Raw genomic sequence first — 17,444 nt, 5'->3', positions numbered from 1 at the left:
CTTTGACCAATTATACGGCAATAAATATAACAACCTAGGTGAAATGGGTGAATATTTACAACAATATAAATTACCTAGATTAACAAAAGAGGAAATAGAATACTTAAATAATCCCGTCTCAGAAAAAGAAATTGAACAAGTCATCAAGGATCTTCCTAAGAAAAAATTCCCAGGGCCAGATACATTCCCAATTGAATTCTATCAAACATTTAAAGAACAACTAATCCCAGAACTATACAAATTATTTAACAAAATAAGCAAAGAAGGAGTCTTATCAAATTTTTTTTTAATTTTATAGTATTTTATTTGATCATTTCCATGCATTTTTCATTAAAGACAAAGATCATTTTCTTTTCCTCCCTCCCACCCCCCGTGGCCAACGCGTGATTCCACTGGTATCATATGTGTTCTTGACTTGAACCCATTGCCATGTTGTTAGTATTTGCATCAGAGTGTTCGCTACGAGTCTTTCCTCTGTCATGTCCCCTCAGCCATTGTAGTCAGGCAGTTGCTTTTCCTCGGTGTTTCTATTCCCTCAGTTTGTCCTCTGCTTTTGGATAGTGTTTTTTTCTCCTTGATCCCTGCAGATTGTGCAGGGACATTACACTGCCACTAATGGAGAAGTCCATTATATTCGATTATACCACAGTGTGTTTGTCTCTGTGTACAATGTTCTCCTGGTTCTGCTCCTCTCGCTCTGCATCACTTCCTGGAGGTTGTTCCAGTTCACATGGAAATCCTCCACTTTATTATTCCTTTGAGCACAATAGTATTCCATCACCAACATATACCACAATTTGTTCAGCCATTCCCCAATTGATGGGCATCCCCTCATTTTCCAATTTTTGGCCACCACAAAGAGCGCAGCTATGAATATTCTTGTACAAGTCTTTTTGTCCATTATCTCTTTGGGGTACAAACCCAGCAGTGCTATGGCTGGATCAAAGGGTAGACATTCTTTTATCGCCCTTTGGGCATAGTTCCAAATTGCCCTCCAGAATGGCTGGATCAGTTCACAACTCCACCAGCAATGAATTAATGTCCCTACTTTGCCACATCCCCTCCAGCATTCATTACTTTCCATAACTGTCATGTTAGCCAATCTGCTAGGTGTGAGGTGATACCTCAGAGTTGTTTTGATTTGCATCTCTCTGATTATAAGAGATGTGGAGCACTTCTTCATGTGCTTATTAATAGTTTTGATTTCTTTATCTGAAAACTGTCTATCCATGTCCCTTGCCCATTTATCAATTGGGGAATGGCTTGATTTTTTGTACAATTGATTTAGCTCTTTATAAATTTGAGTAATTAAACCTTTGTCAGAGGTTTTTATGAAGATTTTTTCCCAACTTGTTGTTTTCCTTCTGATTTTAGTTACATTGGTTTTGTTTGTACAAAAGCTTTTTAGTTTGATGTAGTCAAAATTATTTATTTTACATTTTGTGATTCTCTCTATGTCTTGCTTGGTTTTAAAGTCTTTCCCTTCCCAAAGGTCTGACATGTATACTATTCTGTGTTTACCCAATTTACTTATGGTTTCCTTCTTTATGTTTAAGTCTTTCACCCATTTTGAATTTATCTTGGTGTAAGGTGTGAGGTGTTGATCAATTCCTAATCTCTCCCACACTGTCTTCCAATTTTCCCAGCAGTTCTTATCAAATAGTGAATTTTTGTCCCAAGACCTGGGATGTTTGGGTTTATCATATACTATCTGGCTGAGGTCGCTTTCCCCCAGTCTATTCCACTGATCCTCCTTTCTGTCTCTTAGCCAATACCAAATTGTTTTGATGACTGCTGCTTTGTAATATAGTTTGAGGTCTGGGACTGCAAGGCCCCCATCGTATGTGTGTTTTTTCATTATTTCCCTGGATATCCTTGATCTTTTGTTATTCCAAATGAACTTTGTTATGGTTTTTTCCAAATCAGTAAAGAAATTTTTTGGGAGTTCCATGGGTATGGCACTAAATAGATAAATAAGTTTGGGCAGGATAGTCATTTTTATTATGTTGGCTCGTCCTACCCATGAGCAGTTAATGTTTTTCCAATTGCTCAAGTCTAGTTTTAGTTGTGTGGCGAGTGTTTTGTAGTTGTGTTCATATAGTTCCTGTGTTTGTCTTGGGAGGTAGATTCCTAGGTATTTTATTTTGTCGAAGGTGATTTTGAATGGGATTTCTCTTTCTAGTTTTTGCTGCTGAGCTGTGTTGGAGATATATAGAAAAGCTGATGACTTATGTGGGTTTATTTTGTATCCTGCAACTTTGCTAAAGTTGTTGATTATTTCAATTAGCTTTTTGGTTGAATCTCTAGGATTCTTTAAGTAGACCATCATGTCATCTGCAAAAAGGGATAACTTGGTCTCCTCCTTGCCTATTTTGATGCCTTCAATTTCTTTTTCTTCTCTAATTGCTACTGCTAGTGTTTCTAGTACGATGTCAAATAATAGAGGTGATAATGGGCATCCTTGTTTCACTCCTGATCTTATTGGGAATGCATCTAGTTTATCCCCATTGCAGATGATATTAGCTGATGGTTTTAGATATATACTGTTTATTATTTTTAGGAATGACCCTTCTATTCCTATGCTTTCTAGTGTTTTTAATAGGAATGGGTGTTGTATTTTATCAAAGGCTTTTTCTGCATCTATTGAGATAATCATGTGGTTCTTGTTGGTTTGCTTGTTAATGTGGTCAATTATGTGGATGGTTTTCCTAATATTGAACCAGCCCTGCATCCCTGGTATAAATCCTACTTGATCATGGTGGATGACCCTTCTGATCACTTGCTGAAGTCTTTTTGCTAGTATCCTATTTAAGATTTTTGCATCTATATTCATTAGGGAGATTGGTCTATAGTTTTCTTTCTCTGTTTTTGACCTGCCTGGTTTTGGAATCAGTACCATGTTTGTGTCTTAAAAGGAGTTTGGTAGAACTCCCTCTTTGCTTATTATGTCAAATAGTTTGTATAGTATTGGGATTAACTGTTCTCTGAATGTTTGATAGAATTCACTGGTGAATCCATCAGGCCCTGGGGATTTTTTCTTAGGAAGTTCTTTGATGGCCTGTTGGATTTCATTTTCTGATATGGGATTATTTAAGAATTCTATTTCCTCTTCTGTTAGTTTAGGCAGTTTGTATTTTTGTATATATTCATCCATATCACTTAAATTGGTATATTTATTGCCATATAATTGGGCAAAGTAATTTCTAATGATTGCCTTAATTTCCTCTTCCTCAGAGGTGATGTCCCCCTTTTCATCTTTGATGCTGTTAATTTGCTTTTCTTCCTTCCTTTTTTTAATTAGATTGACCAGTACTTTGTCTATTTTGTTTGTTTTTTCAAAGTACCAGCTTCTTGTCTTATTTATTAAATCAATAGTTCTATCACTTTCAATTTTATTAATTTCTCCCTTAATTTTTAGGATTTCTAGTTTGGTTTTCTGCTGGGGGTTTTTAATTTGGTCACTTTCGAGTTTTTTTATTTGCATTTCCAATTGATTGATCTCTGCTCTCCCTAGTTTGTTAATATATGCACTCAGGGATATGAATTTACCTCTGATTACTGCTTTGGCTGCATCCCAAAAGGTTTGAAAGGATGTCTCGCCATTGTCATTTTCCTCGATGAAATTATTAATTGTTTCTATGATTTCTTCTCTAACTAAACGATTTTGGAGTATCATATTGTTTAGTTTCCAATTAGTTTTTGATTTGGTTTTCCATGTACCATTACTGATCGTTATTTTTATTGCCTTGTGGTCTGAAAAGGCTGCATTTATTATTTCTGCTTTTCTGCATTTGTGTGCCATGTTTCTGTGACCTAATGTATGGTCAATCTTTGTGAATGTGCCATGTGGTGCTGAGAAGAAGGTGTATTCCTTTTTATCCCTATTTATTTTTCTCCATATGTCTATTAATTCTAATTTTTCTAAGATTTTGTTCACTTCTTTTACCTCTTTCTTATTTATTTTTTGGTTTGATTTATCTAAATTTGATAATGGTTGGTTCAAGTCTCCCACTAATATGGTTTTACTGTCTATTTCTTCCTTCAATTCTCCTAGTTTCTCCATTAGAAATTTGGGTGCTATTATCAAATTTTTAATAACAGAAATATGGTATTGATTCCAAAGCCAGACAGACCAAAAACAGAAGAAAATTACAGACCAATCTCCTTAATGAACATAGATGCAAAAATATTAAATCAGACACTAGCGAAAAGACTATAGTAAGTTATCACAAGGATTATCCACTAGGACCAGGTGGTTTTTATTCCAGGAATGCAATAATGGTTTAATATTAAGAAAACCATCCACATAATTGACCATATCAACAAGCAAACCAACAGAAGTCACATGATTATCTCAATAGATGCAGAAAAAGTCTTTGACAAAATACAACACCCATTCCTATTGAAAATTCTAGAAAGTATAGGAATAAAAGGGCCATTCCTCAAAATAATAAACAGTATGTATTTAAAACCATCAGTAAGTATCATCTGCAATGGGGACAAGTTAGAAACATTCCCAAAAGATCAGGAGTGAGGCAAGGATGTCCATTATCACCTCTTTAATATTGTACTAGAAATGCTAGCAGTAGCAATTACAGAAGAAAAAAGAAATTTAAGGGATTAAAGTAGGCAATGAGGAAACTAAGCTATCAATAAGAACATGAAAAAGTATTCTAAATTGAAATTAAAACAACTCTGAGGTACCACCTTACACCTGACAGGACAATATGGCAGCAAAGGAATGTGATAAATGTTTAATACGCTGCTGGTTGATTTGAGAATTGGTCCAACCATTCTGGAGTTCAACTTGGAACTATGCCCAAAGGACTTTTAAAGAATGCCTACCCTTTGACTTCCAGTCAAGATGGCGGCTTAGAGAAAGCTAAAGTTCAGATCTCCGGAAAACCCTTCCCAACCAATCTCAAACTATAAGCTCCTAAGGCGCTGAAATTCAAAACGATCAACAGCATAGACCCTGGGAATCCTCCTCCTGGACCTGGACCTGGATCAAAAGCTACGGCCCCCCTCAAAAGCCAGAACCCGAGATCACTCGGACCTAAGGGGTAGGAGCGCAGAGTCCAAGGCTCCAGGAAGCCGTGGCCCCACCCCACTCAGAGAGCAGGTTTGTCTGAAACAACAGCAACCTTCAGGGCAGGCAAGACAGCCTCACCAGCTGGATCCTGCTATCCAAGTCTCAGTGAAAGTCACTGCCCTCGGAGCTCCGGGAAGCCGCGGCCCCTTCCCCCAAAGAGAACAGGGTCGTCTGAAACAACAGCAACCCTCAGGGCCAACAAAACAACCTCACGGCCAGCTATTCTGAAGGCAACTTCCAGAAAGCAACCCAACACAGTCCAGTCAAGGGGGCACCTTAGCAGCAGGGAAGCAGATAGAGCCGGGGGAGAGTATGGCCCCCTGGTCCGACCCTTCCATTCCAGTTCCAGTGAAAGTCATTGCTGGAAGGCATACTCAATTTAACCCAGGGAAAGCTCATAGAACTGACAATCTGCCCAGGACTAAAGCCTCTGAACACCAGACAGAGATAAGAAAAGCTAATCCTCCCCATTCAGAGATGGCAAACTCCACAGAAGCACAGAAGCCCCAAAATACCAAGAAAAATAAGAAGAAAGGGGCGACTTTGGACACATTCTATGGAACCAAAATACAGAGGAGATAGAAGACGATGCACAAGAAAATGCTCCGAAACCTTCCAAAGGAAATGGAAACTCTCCATAAACCCATGAAGAATTTGAATCAAAAATGACCAAAAAGATGGAAGCCTTCTGGGAGGAAAAGTGGGAAATAATGCAAAAGAAATTCACGCATCTACAAAACCAGTTTGACCAAAGTGAAAAGGAAAACCAGGCTTTAAAGGCCAGAATCAGGCAGCTGGAAGACAACAATCATGTAAAAGAGCAAGAATTAATAAAGCAAAGCCAAAATACCAAGAAATTAGAAGAGAACATAAAATATCTCACCGACAAGGTGACAGATCTGGAAAATAGAGGGAGAAGAGATAATTTAAGAATAATTAGAATTCCAGAAAAGCCAGAAATAAACACCAAACTCGACATCGTGATACAAGATATAATCAAAGAAAATTGCCCAGAGATTTTAGAACAAGGGGGTAATACAGCCACTGACAGAGCTCACAGAACACCTTCTACACTAAACCCCCAAAAGACAACTCCCAGGAATGTAATTGCCAAATTCCAAAGCTCTCAAACAAAAGAAAAAATCCTACAGGAAGCCAGAAAAAGACAATTTAGATATAAAGGAATGCCAATCAGGGTCACACAAGACCTTGCAAGTTCTACTCTGAATGATCGTTAAGGCATGGAACATGATCATCAGAAAGGCAAGAGAGCTGGGCCTTCAACCAAGAATCAGCTACCAAGAAAAACTGACTATATACTTCCAAGGGAAAGTATGGGCATTCAACAAAATAGAAGACTTCCAACTTTTTGCAAAGAAAAGACCAGAGCTCTGTGGAAAGTTTGATACCGAAAATCAAAGAGCAAGGAATACCTGAAAAGGTAAATATTAACGAAAGGGGAAAATGTTATCTTCTTCTTTTACTCAAACTCTATAAGGACTACATTTATATCAATCTATGTATACTAATATGTGGGGAAAATGTAATATATAAATAGGGGGTAAAGAAAGACCAAATAGAATAATCGTTCTCACACAAAGATTCACATGGGAAGGGGAGGGGAAGAAAACTCCTATAAGAAGGAGAGGAAGAGAGGGTTTTTTACTTAAACCTTAATCTCAGGGAAATCAAATCTGAGAGGGGAAAACATCCAGATCCATTGGGATCTTGAATTCTATCTTACCCAAAAAGGGTAGGGAGAAGGGAAAACCAAGGGGGGGAGGGGGAGAGGGAAAACAAAAAGGGAGGGAAAGAGAGGGGGCAGGGGAAGGGAACAAAAAGGGAGGGACTAAAAAGGGAAACATCAAGGGAGGGGACAAGGGGGACTGATTCAAAGTAAATCACTGGGCTAAAAGGTAGAGCCAAAGAAGAAAAGGTTAGAATTAGGGAAGGATATTAAAATGCCAGGGAGTCCACAAATGACAATCATAATTTTGAACGTGAATGGGATGAACTCACCCATAAAACGTAGACGAATAGCAGAATGGATTAGAATCCAAAACCCTACCATATCTTGTCTTCAAGAAACACACATGAGTCAGGTTGACACCCACAAGGTCAGAATTAAAGGATGGAGTAAGACCTTCTGGGCCTCAACTGACAGAAAGAAGGCAGGAGTGGTAATCATGATATCTGATAAAGCCAAAGCAAAAATAGACCTGATCAAAAGGGATAGGGAAGGTAATTATATTTTGTTAAAAGGGACTCTAGACAATGAGGAAATATCATTAATCAACATGTATGCACCAAATAATATAGCACCCAAATTTCTAATGGAGAAACTAGGAGAATTGAAGGAAGAAATAGACAGTAAAACCATATTAGTGGGAGACTTGAACCAACCATTATCAAATTTAGATAAATCAAATCAAAAAATAAATAAGAAAGAGGTAAAGGAAGTGAATGAAATCTTAGAAAAATTAGAATTAATAGACATATGGAGAAAAATAAATAGGGATAAAAAGGAATACACCTTCTTCTCAGCACCACATGGCACATTCACAAAAATTGACCATACATTAGGTCACAGAAACATAGCACACAAATGCAGAAAAGCAGAAATAATGAATGCAGCCTTCTCAGATCACAAGGCAATAAAAATAATGATTAGTAATGGTACATGGAAAACCAAATCTAAAACCAATTGGAAATTAAACAATATAATACTCCAAAACCATTTAGTTAAAGAAGAAATCATAGAAACAATTAATAATTTCATCGAGGAAAATGACAATGGCGAGACATCCTTTCAAACATTTTGGGATGCAGCCAAAGCGGTAATCAGAGGTAAATTCATATCCCTGAATGCTTATATTAACAAACTAGGGAGAGCAGAGATCAATCAATTGGAAATGCAAATGAAAAAATTCGAAAGCGATCAAATTAAAACCCCCCAGCAGAAAACCAAACTAGAAATCCTAAAAATTAAGGGAGAAATTAATAAAATCGAAAGTGATAGAACAATTGATTTAATAAATAAGACAAGAAGCTGGTACTTTGAAAAAGCAAACAAAATAGACAAAGTACTGGTCAATCTAATTAAAAAAAGGAAGGAAGAAAAGCAAATTAACAGCATTAAAGATGAAAAGGGGGACAGCACCTCCGATGAAGAGGAAATTAAAGCAATCATTAGAAATTACTTTGCCCAATTATATGGCAATAAATACACCAATTTAGGAGATATGGATGAATATATACAAAAATACAAACTGCCTAGACTAACAGAAGAGGCAATAGAATTCTTAAATAATCCCATATCAGAAAATGAAATCCAACAAGCCATCAAAGAACTTCCTAAGAAAAAATCCCCAGGGCCTGATGGATTCACCAGTGAATTCTATCAAACATTCAGAGAACAGTTAATCCCAATACTATACAAACTATTTGACATAATAAGCAAAGAGGGAGTTCTACCAAACTCCTTTTACGACACAAACATGGTACTGATTCCAAAACCAGGCAGGTCAAAAACAGAGAAAGAAAACTATAGACCAATCTCCCTAATGAATATAGATGCAAAAATTTAAATAGGATACTAGCAAAAAGACTCCAGCAAGTGATCAGAAGGATCATTCACCATGATCAAGTAGGATTTATACCAGGGATGCAGGGCTGGTTCAACATTAGGAAAACCATCCACATAATTGACCACATCAACAAGCAAACCAGCAAGAACCACATGATTATCTCAATAGATGCAGAAAAGGCATTTGATAAAATACAACACCCATTCCTATTAAAAACACTAGAAAGCATAGGAATAGAAGGGTCATTCCTAAAAATAATAAACAGTATATATCTAAAACCATCAGCTAATATCATCTGCAATGGGGATAAACTAGATGCATTCCCAATAAGATCAGGAGTGAAACAAGGATGCCCATTATCACCTCTACTATTTGACATTGTACTAGAAACACTAGCAGTAGCAATTAGAGAAGAAAAAGAAATTGAAGGCATCAAAATAGGCAAGGAGGAGACCAAGTTATCACTCTTTGCAGATGACATGATGGTCTACTTAAAGAATCCTAGAGATTCAACCAAAAAGCTAATTGAAATAATCAACAACTTTAGCAAAGTTGCAGGATACAAAATAAACCCACATAAGTCATCAGCTTTTCTATATATCTCCAACACAGCTCAGCAGCAAAAACTAGAAAGAGAAATCCCATTCAAAATCACCTTAGACAAAATAAAATACTAGAAATCTACCTCCCGAGACAAACACAGGAACTATATGAATACAACTACAAAACACTCTCCACACAACTAAAACTAGACTTGAGCAATTGGAAAAACATTAACTGCTCATGGATAGGACGAGCCACTATAATAAAAATGACCATCCTACCCAAACTTATTTATCTATTTAGTGCCATACCCATTGAACTACCAAAATACTTCTTCACTGATTTAGAAAAAACCATAACAAAGTTCATTTGGAAGAACAAAAGATCAAGGATATCCAGGGAAATAATGAAAAAAAAAAACACATATGATGGGGGCCTTGCAGTCCCTGACCTTAAACTATATTACAAAGCAGCAGTCATCAAAACAATTTGGTACTGGCTAAGAAACAGAAAGGAAGATCAGTGGAATAGACTGGGGGAAAGTGACCTCAGCAAGACAGTATACGATAAACGCAAAGATCCCAGCTTTGGGGACAAAAATCCACTATTTCATAAAAACTGCTGGGAAAATTGGAAGACAGTGTGGGAGAGACTAGGAATAGATCAACACCTCACACCCTACACCAAGATAAATTCAAAATGGGTGAGTGACTTAAACATAAAGAAGGAAACCATAAGTAAATTGGGTAAACACAGAATAGTATACATGTCAGACCTTTGGGAGGGGAAAGGCTTTAAAACCAAGCAAGACATAGAAAGAATCACAAAATATAAAATAAATAATTTTGACTACATCAAACTAAAAAGCTTTTGTACAAACAAAACCAATGTAACTAAAATCAGAAGGGAAACAACAAATTAGGAAAAAATCTTCATAGAAACCTCTGACAAAGGTTTAATTATTCATATTTATAAAGAGCTAAATCAATTGTACAAAAAATCAAGCCATTCTCCAATTGATAAATGGGCAAGGGACATGGACAGGCAGTTCTCAGATAAAGAAATCAAAACTATTAATAAGCACATGAAGAAGTGTTCTAAATCTCTTATAATCAGAGAGATGCAAATAATATCAACTCTGAGGGATCACCTCACACCTAGCAGATTGGCTAACATAACAGCAAAGGAAAGTAATGAATGCTGGAGGGGATGTGGCAAAGTAGGGACATTAATTCATTGCTGGTGGAGTTGTGAACTGATCCAACCATTCTGGAGGGCAATTTGGAACTATGCCCAAAGGGCGACAAAAGAATATCTACCCTTTGATCCAGCCATAGCACTGCTGGGTCTGTACCCCAAAGAGACTGGATAAAAAGACTTGTACAAAAATATTCATAGCTGCGCTCTTTGTGGTGGCCAAGAACTGGAAAACGAGGGGATGCCCATCAATTGGGGAATGGCTGAACAAATTGTGGTATATGTTGGTGATGGAATACTATTGTGCTAAATGGAATAATAAAGTGGAGGAATTCCATGGAGACTGGAACAACCTCCAGGAAGTGATGCAGAGCGAGAGGAGCAGAACCAGGAGAACATTGTACACAGAGACTAATACACTGTGGTATAATCGAACTTAATGGACTTCTCCATTGGTGGCAGTGTAATGTCCCTGAACAATTTGCAGGGATCTAGGAGAAAAAAACACTATTCATAAGCAAAGGATAAACTATGGGAGTGGAAACACCGAGGAAAAGCAACTGCCTGAATACAGCGGTTGAGGGGACATGACAGAGGAGAGACTCTAAATGAACATTCTAATGCAAATATTATCAACATAGCAATGGGTTCAAATCAAGAAAACATGTAATGCCCAGTGGAATCACGCGTCGGCTACAGGGGGTGAGGGGGAGGAAAAGAAAATGATCTATGTCTTTAATGAATAATGCTTGGAAATGATCAAATAAAATATAATTTAAAAAAAAAAAAGAATGCCTACCCTTTGACCCAGCCATATCACTGCTGGGTTTGTACCCCAAAGAGATAATAAAGGAAAATATTTATAGCCATGCTCTTTGTGGTTGCATAAAATTGGAAAACGAGGAGGGTGTACATTGATTGGGGAATGGCTGAACAACAAATTGTGGTATCTGATGGTGATGGAATACTATTGTGAAAGGAATAATGAACTGGAAGAATTTCATGTGAACTGGAAAGACCTCCAGAAATTGATGCAGAGTGAAAGGAGCAGAACCAGGAGAACATTGTACCGTGAAACTGATACACTGTGGCACAATCAAATGCAATAGACTTCTCTACTAGCAGCAATGCAATGACTCAAAACAATCCAGAAGAACTTATGAGAAAGAACGCTATCCACATCCAGAGAAAGAACTATGAGAGTAAAAACTCAGAAGAAAAGCATGATTGTTCACATGGTTTGATAGGTATATGATTAGGGTTTTGTTTTTAAAGGATTGTTCTACTGCAGATATGAATGACATGGAAATAATTTTTGAACAATGATACATGTATAACCCAGTGGAATTACTTTTTAGCTCCAGGAGTGGGGAAGGAAAAAGGTGTGTGTGTGGGGGGGGGGGGGGATCCTGAATGCTGAATCATGAAAAAATATTCTAAATTTTTTAAAAAAGAACAGATAAATGCTTTCTTACATTCTCCTCATTGATCTTTGATGTCAACTCCATTAGTCATTTTTAATCTATCATTTCAGTTGTAAAGGCCCTTCTCCTTGGTAGAGATAATGGAAATGAAATAAGAATGCACCAGATCTGTCTTCACTCTGTTGTCAGGCATCATTGTTACATTTGCCCCAAGCAGCATCTCTGTTCCTTATTTTACTCTCTTATTTTCCCTAATAGAATTCTGGAAAAGTTCCTTTTGTTGAACATTGCCAGCCTTCGATCATGAATACAGTGATGGGCACTAAAAAGGAATTTCTACAAGTCTCCAGCAATTACACTATGTAACTTTCTGCCCTAAAGCAACTTCTGAATAGGGATTTGAGCTCTGTTTTCTCTATAAATAGAATCTAACCTAAAGAAGAATTTCTCCTGGGGTGATGAGCTTCTGCTCTTGGTGCCCCTTGCTATTGAAGTGTGGCTTAAGAAGGTGAAGCTTGAAGCTCAATCTTTTCACCTAGATTCCCAAGAGCTACTAAAATTTCATGGCCAGGATGATTTTTCAGTTGACCTCTCTTCTTAATGATGCTGGTAATTCAAGAGGAGCAAAGAGCTCTTAAACCCACTTTCTCATTAAGTGTCCACCAATTAGAGCTGTCTTTTGATGTTCCGGGAAGGGCTGAATAATGAGCTGTCAGAGAGACAACAGCTGTATTTGAGATGATCCAGGACCCTGCATCTTTGTCTTGATTACTGAGATAATATGCAAGGACATTTCTAAGACTATCAGAGAAATCTCTTGAGCTTAGACTGAAGAAGCAATGTTACAGTTTAATATCAAAAATCAAATGATATAGCATTAAAATAAATTTTTCTCTCTAGCAAAATATGAAAGAATAATGAAGAGAAAGAGAGTCAGATTTTCTTCCTAAGTTGCCATGATTCTAGAGTGGCCAGAGAATCCTAAGGTAAATGAGAAGCCTCAGGATCAGTTTATTTTATATGTCACTACATTTTATAACCTTCCCAAAACAAAACAAATGCTGAATCCAAGGTTTTCCCTTTGACAGAAGTCTGATCCACAAGCAAGCAAATCTAAGAATAGAAAATACACTAGTGCTAGGCTTTTCTCAGAGGCAAAATCCATTCTAACTTTTCTCTGAAGACTTGGTTTCTTCTTTAATGAGATGGTATGGAGACATTAAGGGGGAAAGACAGTTTCTTCAAATGCTAGGTAAAGAAAAGAAATGGAAAAGAGTTACTTTGCTCACATAAAGGTGAAGGCCATCAAAGAGGGAATAGCTAATTTGCTAGTTTTCCTATTTATCTACACAACAGACACACACACACACACACACACACACACACACACACATACACACACATGAGTCCTGCAAATTAATGAATCAAAAAGAATTTATTAAGCACTCAATATGTTCTAAATCATGTTCCAAGGCTGGAAAAATAAATATAAGAAAGAAAAATAGATCAATTAAAGAGACAGCTCTTGATGTGAACAGTAGACAAAAGGAAGAGGGCATATGTGTGTGTCCACAAGTAGAGAGTACATTTGTAGCTGGATGTGAAGTATGATATGGCATATAGAGCTAGTCTGTAGATGAAGTGGCCCAAAAGAAATAGTTTACTATCACTCAGGTACCGATTTTCTTGGCTGGATCCAATGCAGAAGTTCCAAAAATGCTGCATTAACTTACCAGGGACTGGACACTTGGATTCTATACAAAAGAATGTCCCTCACTCTTGGTGGATGTCTCTCATGTATTTGAATCATCAGGTGTTGATGATCAGACATGCTTTAGTATGGAGACAAGTCAGACTATGCCTACCTGAACCAGTACTCCTTATTTAAAATTCTTTGCATTTAATGGCTAAGTAAACTTTTGTTGTTGAGACCTGCTCAGTGGTCTAAAAGTGTCTCATTCCAGTTTCAAACTTGAGCGATTATGAAACTAGCCAGTCTGGCTATAATATAGTATATTTTGATTAAATCTTGACTACTATAAATACATATGTGTATTTATATATGTATTGTAGAGGGACTACCCCTCCTGTCACACCACTGGGGGCTTCTCATCCTGTCCCTCTTCTGGTTGCACACTGTGTCGATGCCTCCCCTGGGCCTGGCCCAGCCACTACTGATGTTCTCATTGGAACCAAATTGAGAAATCAGTGAAGGGAATGTGGGCAGCACTTCCTAGAGACATCATCCAGAGAGAAGGGACTGTCTTTGTCTTCTGCTCATCATCTCTGGGAGGTTTCCCTGAGAACTGAGAGATCAGACTTGGGGCTTACCCAGAGCTCACTCCAGGCTAGCTCTGGTCTCTTAGGAGGCCTGGACTCACCCTAAGGGAGAGACTTGTGGGCATCAGTGCCAACTAGCTCTGCCCATGTTGCCTCTTGGCATCTGGGACCCTATCTTTCCCTTTACCCTGCAGTCCTAGCTCCAAGAGCTATACACCAATCACAATGCACTTTGCTTCCCTTTCCTCAGACCTCCCTCCCCTCATCAGCCCTGAGCTACCTCCTCCAGTTCTTCCTCTATCAATGAGTTGGGTTAATTTGGGGAGTTAATTAGGGCCAGGGGACAGAGGTACATATGGAGAGGTTAACAACTGACTTTTTACAATGTAATAAATGTCATAAAACTAAAAAAAATATGTAAATGTATACATATATGTATTTATAGTAGTCAAGATTTAATCAAAATGGCATACTGACACACAGCAGCAGAAGTAAAGGATAATGCATAGCATAGAGTGGTAAGAGAGCCAGATACAGTACCATGATACCTTATGGTAAAGGCCCTTCTGGTTGCTTTCTGGGACCATCTTTATGAAAATTCTTCTGAAAGGAGTATAGAAATGGCACCCACTAACAAGATAATAAATGAATATTAAAAGAGGTCAGGAAGACTTCCCTAGGAATAGAAAGTCATTCCCTCCTTGGATTTCTAATAGAGAAGGAGATGAAAGCTGAGCATACTCTGACATTTTTGGGATTTGGGGAGATTCAGATTTCAGAGAACATAAAGAAAGGGTAGGTAAGATCCCAAAGATTAAAATTAATTTTACAGAGGAACTCTTTCAAGAAGGGATGGAAATTTTTCAAGAATGAATCATGAATATATGAAGGGGGTGGAAATTCCAGTTATTATGAAAAATGGGAGTTGATTGAAGAGAACATGTGTATGTATACAGGAACCTCACTAGCCAACTCGATTTTAAAGACATATGTAATGATATATGCTTGCAAGGTCAGATATAAGAGAATAAATTTAATAGTGGCTCATTGTTTAGTCATTTCAGACATGTCAAACATGTCAGAATGACCCCCCCCTTTGGTGTTTGTTTAGAAAAGGACAGAAAGTGGGGTTTTGGAGAGCAAACTACTGGAAGAAAAGACATCACAAGCTCTAGAAAACATACCTAAACAGATACTTTTTGGAAACCTTTATGCCACTGTGGGTAGGGCCAAATAGAAACTTCTAGTAAACAAAGTTATTCAATGCAGTTAATAACAAACAAAATCAAGTCTTAAAAGATACAAAAGATACACAGTAACTCTAGTGAAGGGGTCCCCAAACTTTTTATACAGGGGGCCATTTCACTGTCCCTGAGACCATTGGAAGGCTGGAATATCAAAAAAAAAAAAAAAAAACTCTGAACAAATCTGTATGCCCTGTCTGGGATAGCAGAGGATGCAGCACTGGCTGAGATGGATCTGTCACACCTTGCACAGGCCCATCACAGCCACCACTATATCGGACAGCCGTATACACAGTGCAGAATCCCCTCCCCCTCACCATGCTGACGTCTTCCATTATGCAGCCACATAATCCTTTGTGCGGCACCTCGTTCTCCTTCAGTTACTCTCAGAACAAGGGGCCACGCAAAGGATGATGTCACTGGAAGTAGTTGCCACCACATACAGTACTCCAGGAGCACAGAATAACAGATGCATCCTGTGCTCCTCTCACTGACCACCAATGAAAGAGGTGCCCCTTCTGGAAGTGCAGTGGGGTCTGGATAAATGGCCTCAGGGGGCCACAAGTGGCCACTGGGTCATAGTCTGGGGACCCCTGCTCTAGTGACTTCCCATTTCCTATGAGACAACATAAATGCCTCTGTTCAGCTTTTAAAATTCTGTACAATAGTTCCGACCTAATTTTTCTAGGGTCATCAAGCATTAGTATTCCAAATGTTTAAGATTCAGCCAAACTTGCCTCTGTTCCTCATTCATACTTCATTTTCTTTTTCTGTGCCTCTGGGTATCTCTGGCTTACTGCATTTACAGCTGCTCACATTCAGATGTGATCATCTCTCCTAAATAAGCCAGAGTTATTGGAAAGCCTGTCAAAACAGTCTTCCTCAGAAGTCAGGCTTTCATACATCCAGGTGTGAGAACTAGGACTTTATCTCTCTTCACACATTATGATCCATACTATGATATTGGCCTTCTTCCCTCTGTAATAAGGGATTATTTGAATGACAAAAGATAACTAAAGATTCTCCCTTCCTTCCTTCCTTTACCCTCCTTTTCCCTCCTTTCCTCCTCCCTTCCTCCCTCCCTTTCTAATTGTTTCTTCTGTTGGTCTTTCTAAATCAACCTAGGGTGAGTTCATGATGTCTGAAATAAAATTTCTCTTCTCTAAGATTAAGTAAGGGTTTATTGGGGGAGAAGGGAAATATAAGGAAATGGAAGGAAAGAGAGTTAGGGGTTTCCCTAATACGAGAATAAGTCTTAGGTTGGAGGATGGTGGAATATAGTTCAGTTAGGAAAATGAATTAACAAGTCTGGGAGTTCAGTCACTATATCACAGCAGAGAAATCAGAGAGAACTGGACTTTGTCCTTCTTTCTGTCCCCAAGCCAAGAGACTCCTTCTTCCTTCTGTCTCAGAAGCAAAGAGACCCTTCCTCCTCTTGTCTCAAAAGCCAAGAGACATATGACTTCCTTTGGTCTCAAAGGCAAAGAGAGCCAGTTTCAGTCTGTTTTGATCCTCTCTCAACAGTCTTTTCTGGATATCATTCCAAACAGAATGTTCTCTTTTTGAGTGACAGCTCAGCAGTCTCAGCTATTGCATCTCTGTTGCAATCTTCTCCATTTTCTTATTTCCACACCATCACACTTCTCCCCCTCACAAGGCATTCACAGGAGCAATATCTACTGTATTCCTTCCATGAATGTTGGGCTACTCCTCCTACCAAAAAAGGGCAGGGAAATCATTCCTCAGATTTGTCCAAGGAATGAGGGTATGTGCCATTGATTCAGCTTTCTAGTCATCTTAGGGAACAAAAGAAGCCAGCACATGAGAAGTCAATAGTTCTCAAAATTTAGTGGATATCCCAATGTCATTGCAGTAATCGTTCTGTTGACCAGAAACATTTCCATATGGTGACAAAGGGGTTTGGAGGGTACATCTACCTTAATGAGCATTGTACAATAAAGAAGACAGGCTGGTCACATGGGGAGAGGAAAGGATGACAAATTAAAGAGACTGAGTATTTCATTGGTATCTTTTTAATGCCAAGAGAAATCAAAGAATTCTAGTTCATTGAGTAGAT

The 17,444-nt window shown here is 38.2% G+C and overlaps 1 protein-coding gene and 1 non-coding gene across 3 annotated transcripts in view; both read right to left on the bottom strand.

Moving 5' to 3' along the window:
- Window positions 1–17,444, bottom strand: part of CFAP47 (cilia and flagella associated protein 47) — an 886,918-nt gene that overhangs the window by 861,311 nt on the left and 8,163 nt on the right. The window lies entirely within an intron of this gene.
- On the bottom strand, window positions 15,716–15,778 carry MIR12297C-3 (microRNA mir-12297c-3). Its single transcript, NR_162900.1, is given in 1 exon segment — window positions 15,716–15,778. It is a non-coding gene; the product is annotated as a microRNA mir-12297c-3 (primary transcript).

The sequence above is a fragment of the Monodelphis domestica genome, chromosome 4, assembly GCF_027887165.1.
Source record: "Monodelphis domestica isolate mMonDom1 chromosome 4, mMonDom1.pri, whole genome shotgun sequence".
Lineage (NCBI taxonomy): Eukaryota > Metazoa > Chordata > Mammalia > Didelphimorphia > Didelphidae > Monodelphis > Monodelphis domestica.
The sequence above is the reverse complement of the archived record's forward strand: the minus strand, read 5'-3'. Positions and strand labels throughout refer to the sequence as shown.